The 19,326-nt window shown below is 44.1% G+C and overlaps 2 pseudogenes; one reads left to right on the top strand and one right to left on the bottom strand.

The window, feature by feature from the left end:
• Window positions 1-5,179: 5,179 nt before the first annotated feature.
• LOC123084624 (putative disease resistance protein RGA3) lies at window positions 5,180-8,149 on the bottom strand (annotated as a pseudogene).
• Window positions 8,150-12,334: 4,185 nt separating this feature from the next.
• LOC123084625 (probable LRR receptor-like serine/threonine-protein kinase At1g05700) lies at window positions 12,335-18,975 on the top strand (annotated as a pseudogene).
• The last annotated feature ends 351 nt before the right edge of the window (window positions 18,976-19,326 follow it).

Consider the following 19,326-nt stretch of genomic DNA (forward strand, 5'->3'; position numbering starts at 1 on the left):
AGTAATCAAACATAATAAATTATATGTATTTTCAGTTTGAGCCTTTTATATTATTACTTCAAATATTTATGTATCATGCAACGAATCACATTGAAATATTGCAAAATAACCCCGCAACAACGTGCGGGTATCATCTAGTTACATCAGAGGATCACCCTCTTCGTCGTTCGATCCTTGACAAAAAAACCAATATCATCAAACTCAACATTAACAGGATTGTCGCGAGCAAGCTTCTTAACAGAGATGAGGTTTTTGATTAGGTGGGGAGAAACAAGGACGTTGTTTAGAGAGAGGGGGGAGCCGGTGGTGGGGATGGAAGCACGACCTGTGTGCGTAACCGCAAGCGATGAACCATTGCCGAACACAATGCCTGAAGAATGACAGGGATGAGACGAAGGGAGCATACCTGATGTGGGCACCATATGCGAGGTTGCACCCGTGTCTAGGTACCAGTCTGCACCCGGAGCAGCGATGTGCTGCTACTGCACGCACTGAGCGCCTGCACAATGGCCGCCTGATCCCACGCCGGAGCAGAGGGCGTAGCGCTCATTGTTGGTGTGCCGGACGGTGGGTGCGGAGGCACAACACCGGGCTTCCAGACCGTTGGCGGGGCGCCGGGCGGGATCGCAGGTGGGGCGCCGTGGTGCGAGGCGACGCCAGCGAATGGCGTGGTCTGAACACACCCGCTCCAGGAGTATGCGGACGCCAGGGCATGTGCCAGGCGTGCACCATGCCCGTCCAGGGTTGGGACGGCGTAGCATGGGGTGCAGGGGAGAGCGAGGATGAGGCCCCGCCGGAGTGGTCGATGGCCTTGCCTTTGCCCTTGCCACGGCCACCCCCACCACCGTTGCGTTTATTGCCACCGGCACCAGGAGGGGGCGCCCCGCCGGAGTTGGGAGCCCCGCCGTAGTTGGAGCCGGAGGGAGCGCGAGCGGCGTGAAGCGCCATGTCGGTGGAGCTCTCCGGTGCCTGGCGGCTCTCCTCGAGGAGGAGGAAGGCACGACAGCGAAGGAACATCGGGAAGGGAGTCTACATCGTCAGTATAGGTATGGCGTAGCAAAGACGAGGATGCAGGCCACCAAACATGTTCAGAACCTTGTCCCGAACAGTGATGAGCTCACCGAGTTCCGCCAGGCGATCTGCGCATTCTTTGAGGCGCACGAAGTAGGACATGACGGAGCCTGATCCCTGGTCGATGCGTCGAAACTCGGTGGCGAGGAAGACGGCTTGGTGCTCGCGGTTCTCCAGGAAGAGCGAGGTAATCGCTGCCCATCACTCGGTGGTCGTGGCACCGCGCTGGTGAACCAGCCCGAAGATCTCCGGACGGATGCGGGTGTACATCCACGAGACGATGTGCGCGTCATCTTGCACCCAAGCGGGGTCGGTGGGCTGAGGCGGCCCGGAGAGATGAGAGAGCACCTCGTCTTCTGGATGGTCACCTCGAACAGCGTCTGCCACTGGGAGAAGTTGGGCGGATTGAGGTTGAGGACGAGTGGCACATGCTGGTTGATGAAGATGCCAGCGAGCAGCGACAGGGCCGCGACGATGGAAGCGACGGCGAACAGAGCAGAGCCGGCACCTGGGAGGGCAGGCTCCTAGGTAGCTGAGTTATACTGTTTAGTAATTATAATTAAAGCTGAGAACTGAGAAGAAACAGAATTTCTAATTAGTGATACAATATCTTCGTTTTTCAGAATCTTTTTTCTTTGAAAATGGAGGCGTGCCCCCGGCCTCTGCATCATAACGATGCATGCAGCCATACGTTTTTGAGAATCTGTCCAGGAAGTACTCCTTCCGTTCGGAATTACTTGTCGCAGAAATGGATGTATCTAGACGTATTTCAGTTCTAGATACATTCATTTCCGAGACAAGTAATTCGGAACGGAGGAAGTACATGCTTTAGCTACTACGTAAATTCTTTCCGGTGGATCATCTTCCCATTGAGAGCATGGGTGTCATTCTATTTCTGCTAACTGAAACCTTCATTCCGCATTTGCATTACGGCCATTATGCTATAACTCAAGTTTGTCTCAGCCGTCGCTCTTCACTTATCCCCAGTTCCAGCTCCTCCGACCATCTGCTAACTAAACTTAACTCAACCTTGCTATGCTTCAGTTGTTCAGTGAAGCTTCGGTCATGGTACTGCAAGCCGATAACTCAGGTTTCATAAATAAAGCTGAAACAAAACTCTACAAAAAAACTCTAAACACAAAGACTAGGAACACAAATCCTCCCCGGGAACAGCCAGAAAATTGTTTGACTAGTCCCTTTAGTGATCCAATAAATGAGCAGAAAGGATTCTCTACTTTTTCCCCAGAAGTGACCCTGAGTACAGGCAGAGCGAGTCACAAAGCTTAAAGGACACCGTTCTCTCCATGATCGGCGTTTAATGACTACACCTCTTTTATTCTTTTATGCCCCGAGATAAGATTCGTGTTACCGTACCTTTTTGTCATTCGTGTTTAGAATGACACATCACCATGTCTCTGCCCTTAGCGACTTTGTGAACCGCTCTCCATGATCCTGGATAACTGTAGGGATGAAGAACGCGAACGAGACAAGAGACAACTATGAAGCAAGATTAGCCCCACTTCCAGTTTCAAGCTCACATAGCTCAATCAGACGCTCCATTTCAGCAACTTGATTAGCATGTAGCTCATCACTTCTCTTACTAGAAGACACAGTATTGACAACAAGAGCAAGATGGTCAAAAAAGTTGTGCACATCAGCTACTTCTTTAGATGCAGCAACTAGAGCAAGCTGCAATTGATGAGCAAAACAATGGATGTAATATGCATAGGGACACTCTTCCATGAACTTGGCTTGTAGTCCGTTCCACTCCCCACGCATGTTACTAGCACCATCGTATCCTTGTCCACGGATATTGTGCACATCTAACTGATATTGAGCCAAAATAGAAGATAACTCTTGTTTTAGAGTAGCCGAGGATGTATCTGCGACATGAACAATATCAATAAAACGCTCCTGAGTGAAACCGGGTTTATCAACAAAATGAATAACCACTGCCATTTGCTCCCTTTTTGCTTCATCTCTTGACTCATCAACAAGCAAGCAGAACTTAGCATCACCAATTTCTTTACGAATTTCCCTTTGCACATTGGAAGCAATTATGTGCAGAATTTCTGTTTGAATTGGATGTGAGGTATACTTTGCATTCACAGGAGCATTACCCAATACAACTGCACCAATTTTCTCATCATAAGAAGCTACCAATTTAACCATTTCAAGAACATTGCCTTGGTTTCTTGAATCAAGAGTTTCATCATGTCCTCGAAAGGGACAAGCTTGGAATGCTAACCACCGTAGTGCATCAATTGTTACTCTAAGTCGCTACCTATTCTTCTTGATATCCTCGTCGGTTTGCTTCACCATTAACTTCTCTATTTGACATGGCTTGTCCTTGAAATTATCATGGCATTTCACAGCATAACTATGAGCAGATTTACTATCCTTTTCCATCTGAGTTAAGAAAGCACATTTCTGACCATTATTTACTCTCTTCCATTTTCTGAAACCTTGCACTGTAAAGACATCAGACCCTTTCTTCACAAGTGGCTTCTTACAAAACAAAAAGCATGGAAAACAATAGACTGCATCTTTCTCTGGCGAATATTCTAACCAAGGGAAGTCCTTAAACCAATGATACTGAAACCTACGTGGATGGACTGCTGCATCATCAGGAGGATACTCGTCCATTTTAAAATGATACTCCCCGTGCTTCATATATGCCGTACGTGCTTGTTCTTGATTATTAGGAGGATAATCCCGAATTTGGCACGGGATGCCCGGTTCCCTTTCTACTACCAAAACAGCAGCAGATTCATCATTGCCTCTCCCACTCTCTGTCTGTACCTGAGGTGGCGTTGTTGACATCGGAACTCGAATTTCTTCTAGTGAGTCTTCTTGTTCATCCACCAAGTGAGGATCAACCAAGTTATTCTGTTCTGAGCCTTCAACTCTTCCTTTCTTCTGAAAAAAAGAATGCATTGTTTGCACATGCTTTCTTTTATTTTTGGCCATGATTAATTGATTATCCTAGCAAAGTTTTTTTTATTATCCTAGCAAAGTTGAACACAATCGACTATGAGAATTTAGCCTGTTTGGAGAATTAATAAGCCAAAACAAAACAAATGCCAGATCTGAAAATTAGATGTGAGGATTGAGAAAGAGGAAAGGTTTGGGGTCATGGATCTGTACCTTGCAGCGCCTAGAAGAAGAGCAGCCGGCGGCCGCGGCCAGCGAACGGGAGGGAGGGAACCAGAGAAGGAGAAGGATTTGGGGCTGGGCGGCTTCCCGGTTTGTCTCCTTGGAGGGTTCGAGCAAGGGAGGGGGACCGGCCAGGGAGAAGAAATTTGGGGAAGATAAACAAGGTTGGATGGGCTGCCTCCTGCCTCTTTTACGTTTGCTTTGGAGCACTATATAGGAGTAATAGGAAAGGCGAAAAGTCAAGAATATCTTTACCAATAAAATAATACTCCCTCCGTCTGGAAATACTTGTCGTAGAAATGGATACAAATGAGTGTATCTGTAACTAAAATACATCTAGATACATCCATTCCTTGGACAAGTATTTCCAGACGATGGGAGTACCTAGGATTTACTGTGGCACCAAGTGTTGTTGCACCAGTGCTGCAGTGCACATGGGGAGTGCTTTTCAGTTTTGACATCAAGTTTAAGAAAATGCGTTTTTGTGGATCCAACGGCAACGCGCGCTCCCAGGGTGAGAGGAGAGCAGAGGAAAAACAGAGCAACATGACTCGGCTGCTGACAACAGAGGACAAACACACCGAGCGCACCCACTACGCCAACTGCTGATGGCTGCATCAGATGCACTCCACGGTGCAAAAAACATGTGCACTGCTCAACTGTTTATACGTACAAAACAAGGTTTACTCTTAACAGTTTTGGCTCTCTGAACATGCCGGTCCTCATCATTCAGAAAGAGTGAGATAAAATCATTTATCCAGAGAGCATGAAAAAAGGGTCAAAAAGCCAACTCTTCAGGATGTAAGCAAAATGTTGTACATAATGATGATATCAAACTGAATTCTTTGCCTCACGTGTTTAGGAGGCCTTCAAATTTCTTCAACAGCAGCTAGTCCACATACACATAAGTAACGGGCTCAACAATACATCAATCCTGGAACGAATAAATTATCTAAGGACGCAGAGTTAAATTTGGAATTGCTTCAACCAAATTCCCGTACGCGCCTCCTCTTGAGAAGGCTCCCTTCAAGTTGGGGCAGACTGATATATGTAGTAAGTCGAGGGCTGGGAGACGCTGTATGAGTCCCTCCGATAGTGTCTCTAACATTTGGCATCCCGAAATCCATAGCTTCTTGAGCCGAGGGAACGATACAACCGTTACTTGTCCTGTCACCTCCTCGTGCCATCTCTCTAGCTTAGGCATGTACACAACTTCCATGGTTTCCAATTTAGGAAAGAAGGGTGGTGGAGAAATACAGGATTCCCCATTGCTTGTATCATCATTACCAACACACATACTTGTCAAGCTATGCAAATACTTCAAACTCAAGTGTCGGAGGGAGGGTAGCTGCCATAATGCTGGAAGATCCTTGCAGTAATTGCGGTTACTCAGACAAAGTTTACTGAGATGTTCTAGAAGTGTAGAGTTGTGCATCCATGATGACAGTTTGGCACCAGTATAATTTGATAGCACTAAAGCTTTCGTGAGGATGAAGGACCTCTAATATCCCTTCTGTATTAGTATCTACTTCATTTCCATGGCTTCTGCAATCAGGTACATACCAATCGAGAAACAATTGTTTCAAATTATGCTTGGTGGTCAAATTGGCTTGTTTAGCATTTTCCGAACTATGCACTTTTCTCAGCCGAGTCAAAGAAAGAGCACCAACTATATTCAAATCTTTCAGTTGATCAATTCCACGGTCTGCATCACTATCAATGACATAATCGGTCAATGTCCATAGAGATTTCAACTGACCAATACCTTGTGGCATGCGCCTCAACCGGTTAGCTCCAGTGAGGAAGATGTGCCGAAGACTGCTCATATATCTCATGCCTTCTGGTAATTTCTCTAGGCATTTACAACCCGTGAGATTCAGTGTTTGCAAGTTATACAACTTGGCAGTGGCTTCAGGCAGCCCAGATATATGAGAATAAGAGCAATCAAGATAGCGAAGATGCTTCAAGTTTGTTTGTGTCTCGATTGAGATTGTCGCTCGCAAGGACATGAATTTTGACGTGGCCATACTCACAGATTTGACCATATCCAGATAAGTCTCGTTCCTCCAATCCAACTTCCGGACTAATAATATTGTGCGGGCTCGGGGAGCTAGAATTTCCTTCATGGCTGCAATAGTATTGTAACTCACATTATCAAGTGATAGGTGTTGAACCTCATGCTGTAATGAACTGGTGCCTGTGGATCCTTGCAGAATTTCTCGACATGATGAAGATTCTTGCAGAATGGAACAATCATTTCCGCTTACAGAGTCGGCAAGGTCATGCATGAGATCATGCATCCTATAAGTAGTTGGTCGGTGCATGAACTCATCTTGAAATTCACAGAGCTCATTATTTTGAATGTTCACAACTTGGAGGAAACATCTCCAAACTAGTAAATCAAAAATTTGTTGGCCTCTTGTTTCTGATGCAATAAAGTCATTTGCCATCCATAACTGTATTAACATGTCTTTACCCATCAGGCTATCCTTTGGGAAAATAGCACAGAATGGAAAACATATTTTTTTTCTTCTGATGACAAGTGATTGTAGCTGAGCTGTAGTGCAGGTACAATCCCAGTTGCGAGGATGTCACTCTTCCAGACATCACTATCCACAATAGTGAACCACTGACTGTGATTCTTTGAACGAAGTAAAGTTGATATAGTCTTGATAGCAAGAGGCAATCCCTTACACTTGTGAACAATACTCTTAGCCATTGAAATAAATTATTCTTGTTGTTCCACTTCCCTTCCAAATGCGATTCTGCAAAATAGTTCCCATGATTGATCCACATTTAGAAGTGATATCTGATGTGGAGGAACTGTGCCCATGATAGAAGCAACTTGATTGTTGCGGCTTGTCACAACTATAGCATTGCCTGGGCCAGCATGTGCACTGCCATCATCATCTGGGCATAACAAAGATCTCAGATCATCCCACTTTTGACTATCTTCATTCCAAACATCATCCAACACTAGGAGGTACCTTTTGTTGCCCAACACTTCACTAAGTTTCTTCTGCATTGCCTCCATCTGAGTCAAATCACACTTCTTCATCGTGGCCACTTCTATTATAGATCGGATGATTTCTTCGACAACGAACTTGTCAGAGACACATACCCATAATACCAGCTCAAAATGATGATTTACCCTACGATCATTGTGCACAAGTTGGGCAAGGGTAGTCTTACCAATTCCCCCCATACCAACTATGGGGAGCACCATGACATTATTATTGTTACTGCTATTGTGATCAAGCAATATCTTTACCACTTGTTCCTTGTCATCTTGTCTGCCGACAATATCTGATTCATCAACACGAGAGTGTGTTTGCGGATGAACAACACTTGGTGCCTCGGCATGTTGTTGGAAGCAGAAATTGTTCATCTCCACAACGAGTTCATCAATCGTCTCAAGGGCATCCTTCAACTTCCAACTCATGTGAAAACGAAAAACAACTGGGCTATTGACTGTGAAGTAGCTCAGCACCTAATATGAAAACAAATAAATTGGAATTAGAAGAGTTCCATTTTCAAATCAAGACCTTATACCGAAAACAGAGCCAACCAGGGCGGGGTACTTTTTCTGTGGGGAGAAGGTTGGGCGAGGACGAACCTTGCACGCCATGTAGGGGTGGCGGATCTTGGCAGCACGGCGGCGCAGCGCCTCGTAGAAGAAGTCATCGATGACGTCGTCGGCTTGGTACGCGGCACTCTTGAGGTCCTTGATCCATTGGCGGACGCCGAGGTTGGTGTGACTCCTGGCCTCGGCGTCCAGCAGGATGCACTGGACGGCGGCGAGGTGGCGCTCAAGCTTCCAGCGGGACTTGGCCAACCCCCACGCCCGCAGCAGCTCGGCAACCAGCGCGTCACCGGCCTTGGCTGCCACACTGCCCAGCAGCGGCATGAGCAGAGAGCCCATCTCAGACGGTCGGCGTTAGCCCAGGAGTGTGCGAAAGAACCAATATATCTTTATCTTTAGCTAATAATAAAGCAAATTGGGTTTCCTTCGTCCGTCATGGCATTTTACATAAAAGTCCCTGTCTTTTTCTTGAAATAAACCCGCCGTCCGGATTTAAGTCACACCCGAACCGTTATTTTACATTTTTTGAACCCCCCCTGATGTTTTAGGTAATTCATCCGCGCGAATCATATTTAAGTCAAACAAATTCTTTTTAAAATCATCCATATCTTTTAAACCGTAACTCCGATTTGAACATGTTATATACGAAATTTGATTAGAAAAATATGTAGAATATGAATATGAGATTATTTTTACCTGTTAAATATTTTTAAATATTATTTTGAAATATATTTGAGTTAAACCAAATGATTTTCTAAATTATCTGTATCTTTTAAACCGTAACTTCGATTTTAACATGTTATATATGAAATTTTATTAGAAAAATGTGTGGAATCTAAATATGATGTTAATTTTACCTGTTATTTTTAAAATATTGTTATGAAAGCAAACTTATAATTTATAGTGCAAGATCCGTTTTTTTTCATACCGGCGGCTATCCAGATTGCAAATAAACACCCCACTATAACCATATAGGGAAAAGAAGACATCGATAACTACACATGCATACCTCTGAAAAATGTCGCAGGGGAAAACAACAGATTTCTCATCGCGAGAATGAGAGAGAGAGAGAGAGAGAGAGGGAGAGGGAGAGGGAGAAGAGAGGGAGAGAGAACGCCTTAGAATTAACCATATTCAACACACATTTTTTTGTTGTTTTGTGTGAACACCGAGGCCATCGCTGGCGAGGATGAGAAGGAGGATAAGCGGCAACATAAATATGATGCCTCGCAAAAATAAAAAAAATGGACCTATTGTGGTCTTGAGTGACGGTTGTTGAGTTAAGAGCGTGTGTTATGTTTTCTCTCCCGTTGCAACTCACGGGCTCTTTTGCTAGTATATATGAAGAAAAGAAAATTGGTTGTTCGTTTGTCTCACGTTACCACGGGACGGGCCTGTATACTGAATTTGCTGGTGACATTTCTGGCCCACTCAATCAATTGCTTCACCGGCCACCCACCCACTGGTACGTACAGATCCACCATTTGGCCCATCGTTGTCCATCTTCAATTCGGCCCTGTCCTCCTCGTTGACACCCTTTGTTGGCACAATCATGCATGATAATAAGAGCAACTCTAACGTGCCGACCCAAATGGTACGCGCGTGATCGTTTGGGTCGAAACGAATAAAAACGCCAGCCCAACGCGCCGGCACAAATCCAAAAGCCGACCGCTCGCTGTTCATTTGCATGCATTCCTAGCTCATGGGTGTCCCACTATCGTTACCCGACGTGAACCTCCCCCAAGGGTGGCACCTCGACCCGTTCCGCATCCGGGTCCTAGCCATGCTGCAGTTCTTGATGGTGCGTGCCGACAAGATCCGTCTACCCTAGCAGGCCCAGTCCTTGCGAAATCACTAATTAAGGAGTACTCGTTGCAAAGAACACTCCACTTTCCCAGGTCACGACAAGTGACGCACATGCAACGCGCCACTTGTCGCAACCGGGGAGTTTTCCCTTTTTTCGTAGATCCGTTTATTCAAAACGTTTTATCTCTTAAACCGTGCATCCAAACCTCGAACCGTTTTCACCATTGGATGCCTCGCGTCAAGATCTTCAAAACTAGATCCCATGTTGATAGGTTTTGACGAACTTTTTTTTCATGAAAAAAACAAGACGAAAAAAACCGAGCAAAAAAACCAGACCGGGAGCATGGTTTTTTTCCCTTTCCGAAATAGGCACGCCCGTGCCTCTCGCGAAATCACAGCCGTGCCTCTCACAAAAGCAAAACCGTGACTCTCGCGAAAGAAAAAAAAACAGAAACGTGTATTTTTTCCCCTTTCCGAGAGGCACGGCCTTGACTTTCGCGAAAGCACAACCGTGCCTCTCGCGGAAGCAAAACCATGACTCTCACGAAAGAAAAAAAATAGAAAACGCGTTTTATTTTTCCCTTTCCGAGAGGCACAGCCGTGACTTTCGCGAAAGCACAACCGTGCCTCTCGCAGAAGCAAAACCGTGACTCTCACGAAAGAAAAAAAACAGAAAACGCGTTTTATTTTCCCTTTCCGAGAGGCACGGTCGTGACTCTCGCGAAAGCACAACCGTGCCTCTCACGGAAGCAAAACCGTGACTCTCGCGAAAGAAAAAAAAACAGAAAATGCGTTTTTTTGTTTCCGAAAGGCACTGCCGTGACTCTCGCTAAAGCACAACCGTTCCTCTCGCGGAAGAAAAACCGTGACTTTCGCGAAAGGAAAAAAAAAAGAAAACGCATTTTTTCACGCAAATTTTTTTTAAAAAAATATTTGGTCGAAAAGCTAAGAAAGACCGAGGGAAAACGAAAACGTTGAAAAAAGCAAGAAAAAAACAGTTTAAAAAGCCGAAAACGCGTGCGGAAAAATAAAAAAAAAACAAAATCCGAAGGGAGCGTCCAGAGCGTGACACGTGGCGAATGGCTGAGAGCGCGCCAAGTGGCGCTGATCGTTGCGAGGCTCCCGAAGGAGCGCTCGTTAACTAGTTGCTCCCCAGTCCTTGTCTGCAAGCCACTGGGGAATCTTGCGATCGCGAGTGGGCCGGCCTGATGGCCCACGAGATGAATCTTCCACCCCCCGCTGCTTCTCTTGATCGACTTCATGAATTCTAGTACCGCCAATAGAATCGCTGACACATACGGCTGGAGATTTGGATTGTCGGAGGGGTACTTACACTACACTGTAGCTTCCTTCGATGATAACAACCAAATCTCTCGGTTAGAACTCAGATGCCTTCAGGACTGCGATAGTAAAGAATTTGTCCTGAAGCATACTGCCAGCTTCAACAAGCTTATGAGCATGACTGGGAAGGAGTACATGCCGGTTGAGATACATCCAGATTGCGACACCATTTTCCCCATCTCATGTTTAGGTGATACCTTGTTAGCATATGATATGCGACATTAGAAAGTTGGATGTATCATTAAATCTTGAGAAGAGCAACACACGACGACTTCTATCCTTAAATCTAGTGGAGAGGTGCGACGTGGAACTATTGTGGCTCGCGACCTCGGGTGGCACACGTCCATTCCTTGTCGGCATGGTGCGGTGTTGGTGTTGTATCTGGTGGCTCTGCTCTCGGTCGGCCGTCGATGGATTTAGCAGCTGGTGCTGGTGATTGACCGCCGGTGGTCTCCACAAGGTGCGGTTGACTGGTACTCTCGATTGCCGTGATGACGAATGTTTAATAGATTAGAAGTTTTTTCGCAAAACATATCTTCTGCCTTGCTCTGCTTTGAGCTTGAGCCAGCACGCATACTGGCTTAGCTGTGGCATCACAAGCTACGTACTAGCTGTTGGTCCACAGATGCATACAGAAGGGAATAAAGAAAATGTTTCTTTGCCACTGTTGTATTGGATTGCCCGAACTACTCTAGTAGTTGTTTGGCGCCATACTGTTTGAGGAGAGGATTACGATGTGTGCTTCTTTGGGTCATCCTTCTATATATGGTAGACTCCGTCCTGTTTCATTATACCATTGTCTCTCTTACTATATATAAATAAACCGTGAGGTTGGGTCTTGGCCAGTTTGTAATTGGGGTGCCATATGCCTTCACAATGGATGGCTCATGCAGTGCGTCGCTGGACCATGGTTGTGTTGCTGTTTATGACGTCTTTAAGCTCCATTTGCATCCATGGTCAGCTTGACAGTCACGGTAACTAATAACATCCCTTCTCTCTTGACCCTACGTGGTAAATGAGCTCCATTTGCACCAGTTATTTTGTTTACGTCGTAAATCTTCCCGTGACAGGTAAAATATTAGCAAGGAATTCATGCTACCAAAGGTTTCCTTTTCCTTTTCCTCCGCCAAGGAATAGGTTTGGTTTTATATGACTTTGCTTTTTGCCGCCATGTTTTATAGGCTCTATGCATCCTAAATATGCAGAAGCCTAGGGTGTACTCGTTGTATTTGCGTCCCCTTGATGCTTTATTTTAAATCAATAAATTCACCCATTATTACTGAAAAAAAATGATACCCCACAACCACGGGGAACAAGATTGAACTTGTTTACTCGGGGGCCTTATATGCCAACTTTAGATGGGTTTTGGCAGTTGCCATGAACGGGATTAGTGGTGTGAGACAGCAGGAGGTGATTGGGTGCAGCGAGACGATGAAGGGCGAGATTCGGAAAGGGTTTGTTGCTGCTGTGTTTGTAGTTTTCTTAAAGATCAAAACTATGTTTTCCATGAAAAAACCATGTTGTATCACTTTTTCAGGCTTGTCTGGTTGCTTGCAATTGTAGCACGGCAATGATCGTTGTTGATAGGGTCAGAAAATATGCATTTATTAGATCCTAACACCCATTCCATTTTCATATCCATTTGTCAGGTTTCATACGCATCGACTGTGGATATACCACAGACCCGACTTACACAGATTCCAAGACAGGTATATCATATGTATGGGATGAGGGTTTCACTGATACAGGACTGATCCACAATGTTGACATGGAGAATTTGCAACCCGACCTTGCATACCGGTACCATAATCTTCGCTTCTTCCCTACCGGAGAACGTAACTGCTACACACTGCGGTCCCTAAAACCGGGTGGCAAGTACCTTGTTAGGGCTGCATTTGGCTATGGTGACTATGACAAGCTAAATAGGCTTCCTACCTTTGATCTTTACTTCGGGGCCAACTACTGGACAACAGTGAACATTGTCAATTCTAGTACAGCGTATGTGTTTGAGATAATTGCTTTGTGCCCTGCCGACTTCCTGCAGATTTGCTTGGTGAATATAGGATCCGGAACACCTTTCATCTCAGGGCTTGATTTGAGGTCACTCAAAGAAAATCTTTATCCGCAGGTGAATGTGGGACAGACCTTTGTTTTGCTCAGCTTTTTTCGTGACACAGTTGGTTTTGGACCCAATCGCTACCACTTCGGAACAAACTATGGGCACATTAGGTGAGCAGATCGGGCAAAGTTATTACTTAGATAGGTTGATAGACTATGTAATTAATGTTTCTTCCTTTCTTCTTCTTATTACGTTAAATTGACCATGCTCAATGTTATTCCTTTCAATAATTACCCAAGGTTCCCGGATGACCCCTACGACCGTATGTGGCAAAGATACCAAGATGTTCCCAGCTGGACAGATGTAACCAACAAATCGGATGAGCCTGTCCAGAACTCTCCAAACAACAACTACGATGCACCATCGGCAGTGATGCGTAGTGCATCCACTCCAGTGAATGGTTCAAGGATGGACATATCCTGGAGTGCAGATGCATCCATGGGTGTTGGCGTTGACACCAAGTACTCTCTTGCACTCTACTTTGCCGAGCTGGAGGCTGTCCAAGGGTTGAGGCAATTTGATGTATCAGTGGACAACAACCAATTAGTTGCTGGATTCAGTCCAACCTACTTGATTGCTACTGTTCTCCCAGCGATTGTCCAAGGCTCAGGCGAGCACAGCATCTCCCTCCTGGCAACATCAAAATCTGTGCTCCCGCCTTTGATCAACGCAATGGAGATATTCATGGTGTGGCCCCTGAATGAATCTACTACTGCATCTTTAGATGGTATACTATGGCATCCTCTTCTTATGTTGGTAGCTCTAATTTAATTACTTGGGTCAGTCAAGTCACCAAAACTAATGTGCTACTTAACTGCTGAGGCAAAGAGTAGTCTTGTCATGAGAATTCAAAACCAAAAAAATTTGGGTCTGATTAGTAGAATTTAAAAGAAATCACGCTAAATTCACACACTATATTTTAACTTACGTAGATCTTAACTTATAAATACACACATAAGTTCATAATTGGACGTATCTACCACATCATCTCAATAATGTTCTGCTGAATGTAGTTTCAGTGTTCTTCTGCTCAGTTTAGTTTTAGTGCATGGGTGTTTCGTTCATCCCGATATGTGCATAACTGAATATGTACATTTTCGCCTACACGTTTATTTGGTATCTTCAGCCAATGCTATGATGACAATCCAGACAAAGTTTGCGGTGAAGAGAAACTGGGTGGGTGATCCGTGCGCCCCTATATCTTTTGCATGGTATGGTTTGGATTGCAGTTACATTCCCGGTGGTCCCCCAAGAATAACTGCCCTGTGAGTTCTAAAGAACATAACTTATATGCGATGTAAAATGAGTAGTGTGTGCAGTTCCACGTATGATGATTGTTCCATCTTCCTTGCAGAAACTTGTCATCCAGTGGGTTGGTTGGTGAAATAGATGCTTCCTTTGGCCAGCTAACATTGCTCCAACGCTTGTAAGTTCTTTAGATTACCACCTCAGATTTCCCTAAGACTATACGAAGAGTCTCCCCAAGACCGCTCAGTATTGTCTCTGCCAGTAACGTTAGTAACACATTACCATATGAAACCTAGAAGCTACAGGCTTGCAAAAACTAAAAGCAACGTTGAGTTTTGATTTTGAACTGTATTTGTCCGACCTTTTTTGACATGGAAAGTTTATCAAATCTTGAGGTCGGTAATTATTGTTGTTGAGCCCAAGTACAAAGTATCTCACTATGAAAGCTCAAACTTGTTGAAAGCAAGGGAATTCATTCCATCATACTTAAGCATTTGTTTGTGAGTGTTTCATGTCACTTTTCATTCCAGGGATCTATCACACAACAATCTATCGGGAACAATACCTTATTTTCTGGGTCAAGTGCCATCACTTACATTTTTGTACGTGTCCCGACAATCTGACTTGTATTGCAAACTGTATAGCATAGAACCACTTTTCAGTTTCTTTATCTCTTATAGGGATTTGTCAAGCAACGACCTCAATGGACCAATTCCTATGAACCTGCTACAAAAATCTCAGGACGGATTTCTGACACTAAGGTTTGCACATGTTTCCTATATATCGCCATTACACCTGTTAAGCTTCATGCACTAACCAATACAACAAAAATTTCAAACTGATAGAAAGGTCTAGACAATCCTCATATACACTTCAACACCCCCTATCATGTGTGACGTGGAAAGCCAACACTCAAATAGACTCAGAGGCATGACATATGAGGCCTATATGTGAACAAAGTGGGGAGCAGCAGCAATTTTTGGATAAATTGTGAAAGTCGGGACTTGAACTCAAGGCTTTGGGCCATGTACCATGTTAAGCTTCATGCACTAGGCAACACAACAAAAAGGCTGAACAGATGAAAAGGGCTAGGCAATACACATACACTTCAACAACACCATCGTCGATGAATTTGATGGAGGCAATTGGTTGCAGTAGATATTTTCTTCAAATCAAATGTGGATAATTTGAACCTCTTTCCCGGTCTAGTTACCATGGGCATATTACCATTATAATTCTTATATTTTTCACATTTACTTGACTAAGTGATAATGAGAGCTAGTGGTTAAAAATATATGTTCATCTAGTACTATTTAAGCACACTTGCAATAAGTTCAATAAAAAAGAAGTCAACTTTGAACCCTGATCTATTAGTTCACTTTTCAACCTTGAACTTTGGAATTGTTATTTTTTTACCTTGAACTCTTGCATCAATATATTTTACCCCCTTGGCCCTATCCCAAGAGGTCTTGTGATGACTGAGATGCCACGTAGCAAACATGTGGCATTATGCATCAGCATTACCATAAAAGCAGCTTAATTAAAATAATATAGAAAATATGTGGATTTCTCTCTGTAAATTATAAGCTAGGAGAGTACTATAATACCTGAATCACAGGTATTTCCAATAACTCCAAATTTAACATTCTTAAATCTTTCCTGAGATTTTTCTAGGATCGACAATAACCCAAACCTATGTGGAAGTCCTCCTTGCAACCCATCTCCAAACAAAAAGAAGAAAACAAAATCTATACTCCAAATTGTTGTTCCTGTAATTGCCGCTCTAGTTCTTGTGGCTCTGCTTGTGCTTGTCATTTGGTCCAGAAGGAAGAAGAGACCAGGTAACAAAATCAATATCAACTTATGAATAGTGGTATTACCAAGGGAGTTTAGCATGATTGATTGGCATTCCTTTTGAGTGCGTACTAAAATACGAGCAGTGTTTATGCTGCCTTTAGATGTGCCTCGTTCTGCTAATCAGTTCGAGAACTGGAGCTTCAAGTACAAGGAACTCAAGATCATTACCAATAACTTCAACACTGTAATCGGAAGGGGTGGATTTGGCCCTGTGTATTTTGGCTGTTTGGAGAATGGAACTCCTGGTGCAGTAAAGATGCTTTCAGAGACATCTTCACAAGGTTATGCAGAATTTTTAGCTGAGGTACATGTAGTCAGTCATGTACATTTACCACTCAAGAAAATTAGTATATGTGTATCAGATATCATACAATACATATTGCCGGTTTATGAATTATCCAATATTTTAAATAGCACGCTATTTCGCCGTTATAACGCGGTTATAGCATATTTGAAAGGGAGACGTTACGTTTTGACAAAATCAGACGCTACGCCGCTAATCGCGTAATTAGCGTGCTACACACGCTATAACTTTGTAACGTTGTAACGTTACGACGTGCAGATCATGCAAAACTGAAATAAGCACAGCCCAGCAGGCCCAGCAGGCCAAAACCAACCCACGACCACCAGCTTTCTCACTCCTTTTATCAGATTCTCCCACGAGACCTAACCAGCAAGCCCAGGTGGCTGCCCCGGTGGCTGTTGATGTTAGAGACTCTTAAAACTATGGTTGTTGATGTTTGAGACTTACTATTTTTATGTGCTGGATTTGGCCCTTATGCATATATTGCTTGCTCTTATGAAAAATTTAGTTGCTTAAATACTTTATTTCTAGATATATTTGATTTTTTTTGCAAACGCTATTTTGAAATATAGCACGCTATTAGCGTGCTATAACTTGTGTAGCATTTAGAGAAGGGCCTCGCTATATTTTATAGCGCGCTATTTAAAATATTGGAATTATCATATCCATACCGCAGGCTCAGCACCTAGCGAGGGTCCATCACAAGAACTTAGTGTCCTTAGTTGGTTTTTGCAGGGATAGAAAACATCTAAGCCTTGTCTATGAGTACATGGATGGAGGAAACCTGCAGGACCGGCTCAGAGGTTAGTAACTTTTGCCCCACTCCCACATCATTCTGCGGGAGTGCAAAGGTAAGTTCAGCATGGTTGCGGAGTATGTCCTGCAAGCTTCTGCTCAACAAAATCTCAGCTGCTCCTAACTCAGGGACTCTTTGATTCAAAAGATTACTAAAGGAACTTTGGAGGATTGTTTGATTCATAGGAATACATTCCACAAGAAATTTTCTTGGGGTTTCATCTGTACTAGTTTCTATAGGAAAATTTGCCCACTCCAACCTCATGTGAAGGATCATACGTATTTCCTGCACACAATCACACACCCATACGAATCCTGTAGTATTGAAGATGATATGTCACTCCATTCTTGTGTTTTTCCTATTTCTGTATTTCTTTAGTGACACAAGTTCAGGACATGATGCCCCTTGTCCCACTAACTTGCGGGTCTTGTGTCCGCTTGTCAATGAGATGGGGGTGACATATCCTAAAACATCGTAAATATCTGGTAATTTACTCTATGCTCCTGCGAACATTCTAAAGTCTTAAGATATCGACATTTCTACTTCTTCCTATATGACCAGACCTGCAACGAATAGACACTACTCACATATAGATACAGGCCTCAACCGTCAGACAGATTAGTTACCCAATGTTAGCTAGGTAAAATCGCAAACCATTGTTTCTGAGTTCTTACTATAGAAGTATGTAAATTTGGTTGCTTGCAAAATACTTGAAAGCTGGTTTACGAATGAATACTTGAAAAATAGTAAGCTACTACTGCATCAGGTTACCAGCCCTCTCTTGAAAGTTAACTAGTTTATCTAATTTAGTTTTTGTTGACAGGTCAAGAATCCCTTAATTGGCTGCAACGCCTGAAGATTGCATTGGACTCTGCCTACGGTATGCGGAAAGTTTCTTTTTCTTTTTCACATGTGGGCTGTTGTCTATATACCATATCCCTTCAATGCTAGAAATCATCGATGTTTTGATCGTGTAGACATCATCTAAGTTTAAATTATCCATGCATGTAGGACTGGAATACCTGCACAAATCCTGCAGCCCACCCTTGATACATAGAGATGTCAAGACTGGGAATATTCTACTTACTTCAAATATGGAGGCAAAATTATCGGATTTTGGCCTTACAAGGGCTTTCAGCGGTGGCACGAGAAAACACACAACCACCCAACCAGCTGGTACCCTAGGCTACCTGGACCCAGAGTACGCATGCACGTTCTTGACCCTCATTTATCATATTTCTGTTGAAACAATTGTTGCGCATAGGTCGCCCCTATTATGTTTCAACACTTTTTGTTTGAGTAAAATGTGAGACTTAGCTCTGAGCAGGTACTACGCAACCTCTCATCTGAGCGAGAAGAGTGACGTGTACAGTTTTGGCGTCGTTCTCCTGGTGCTCATCACAGGCCAGCCAACAATCATCATCATCAGCGACACAGAGAGAACCAACATCTCTCATTGGGCACGCCACAGGCTCTCTGAAGGTGACATCGACAGCATGACCGACCCGATGATAAGAGGAGACTGCGACATCAACTCTGTGTGGAAGGTGGCGGAGCTGGCCCTGCGGTGCACGGAGCACACGGGACGGGACCGGCCGACGATGGTGGAGGTCTTGGAGGGGATCAAAGAGAGCTTGCAGCTGGAGAGCTCTTCGCGCTCCAGGAGATGCAGCTCGGATGGAACAGGCGGTTAGGAGTTTTCTGACGCCGAGACTGTTGGTGCGCTTGAGACAGAACTAATCGGGGAAACATCGGCGCGTTAACATTTCTGGATTAGATTTACTTTGGATCGCTAGTGGAGGTGCGATTTGCTGTTTTGCACTGTATGGCTTGGAGGTGTATGACCAATATTGCTGGAAATTCGCCCTCAGGATCGATCACATCAAATCACGACGAACACGCACACACAAAAACTGATAGCTAAGGGCCCATGTCGTGCCCTCTATTTTCCTTTTTATTGCTTTTCTATTTTCTTGCCACGGTTACAAAGTTGCAGGCCCTGTGTATCTATATATACACGTCGGCCAGCCCCAATGCTAACCATA

The sequence above is a fragment of the Triticum aestivum genome, chromosome 4A (assembly GCF_018294505.1).
Source record: "Triticum aestivum cultivar Chinese Spring chromosome 4A, IWGSC CS RefSeq v2.1, whole genome shotgun sequence".
Lineage (NCBI taxonomy): Eukaryota > Viridiplantae > Streptophyta > Magnoliopsida > Poales > Poaceae > Triticum > Triticum aestivum.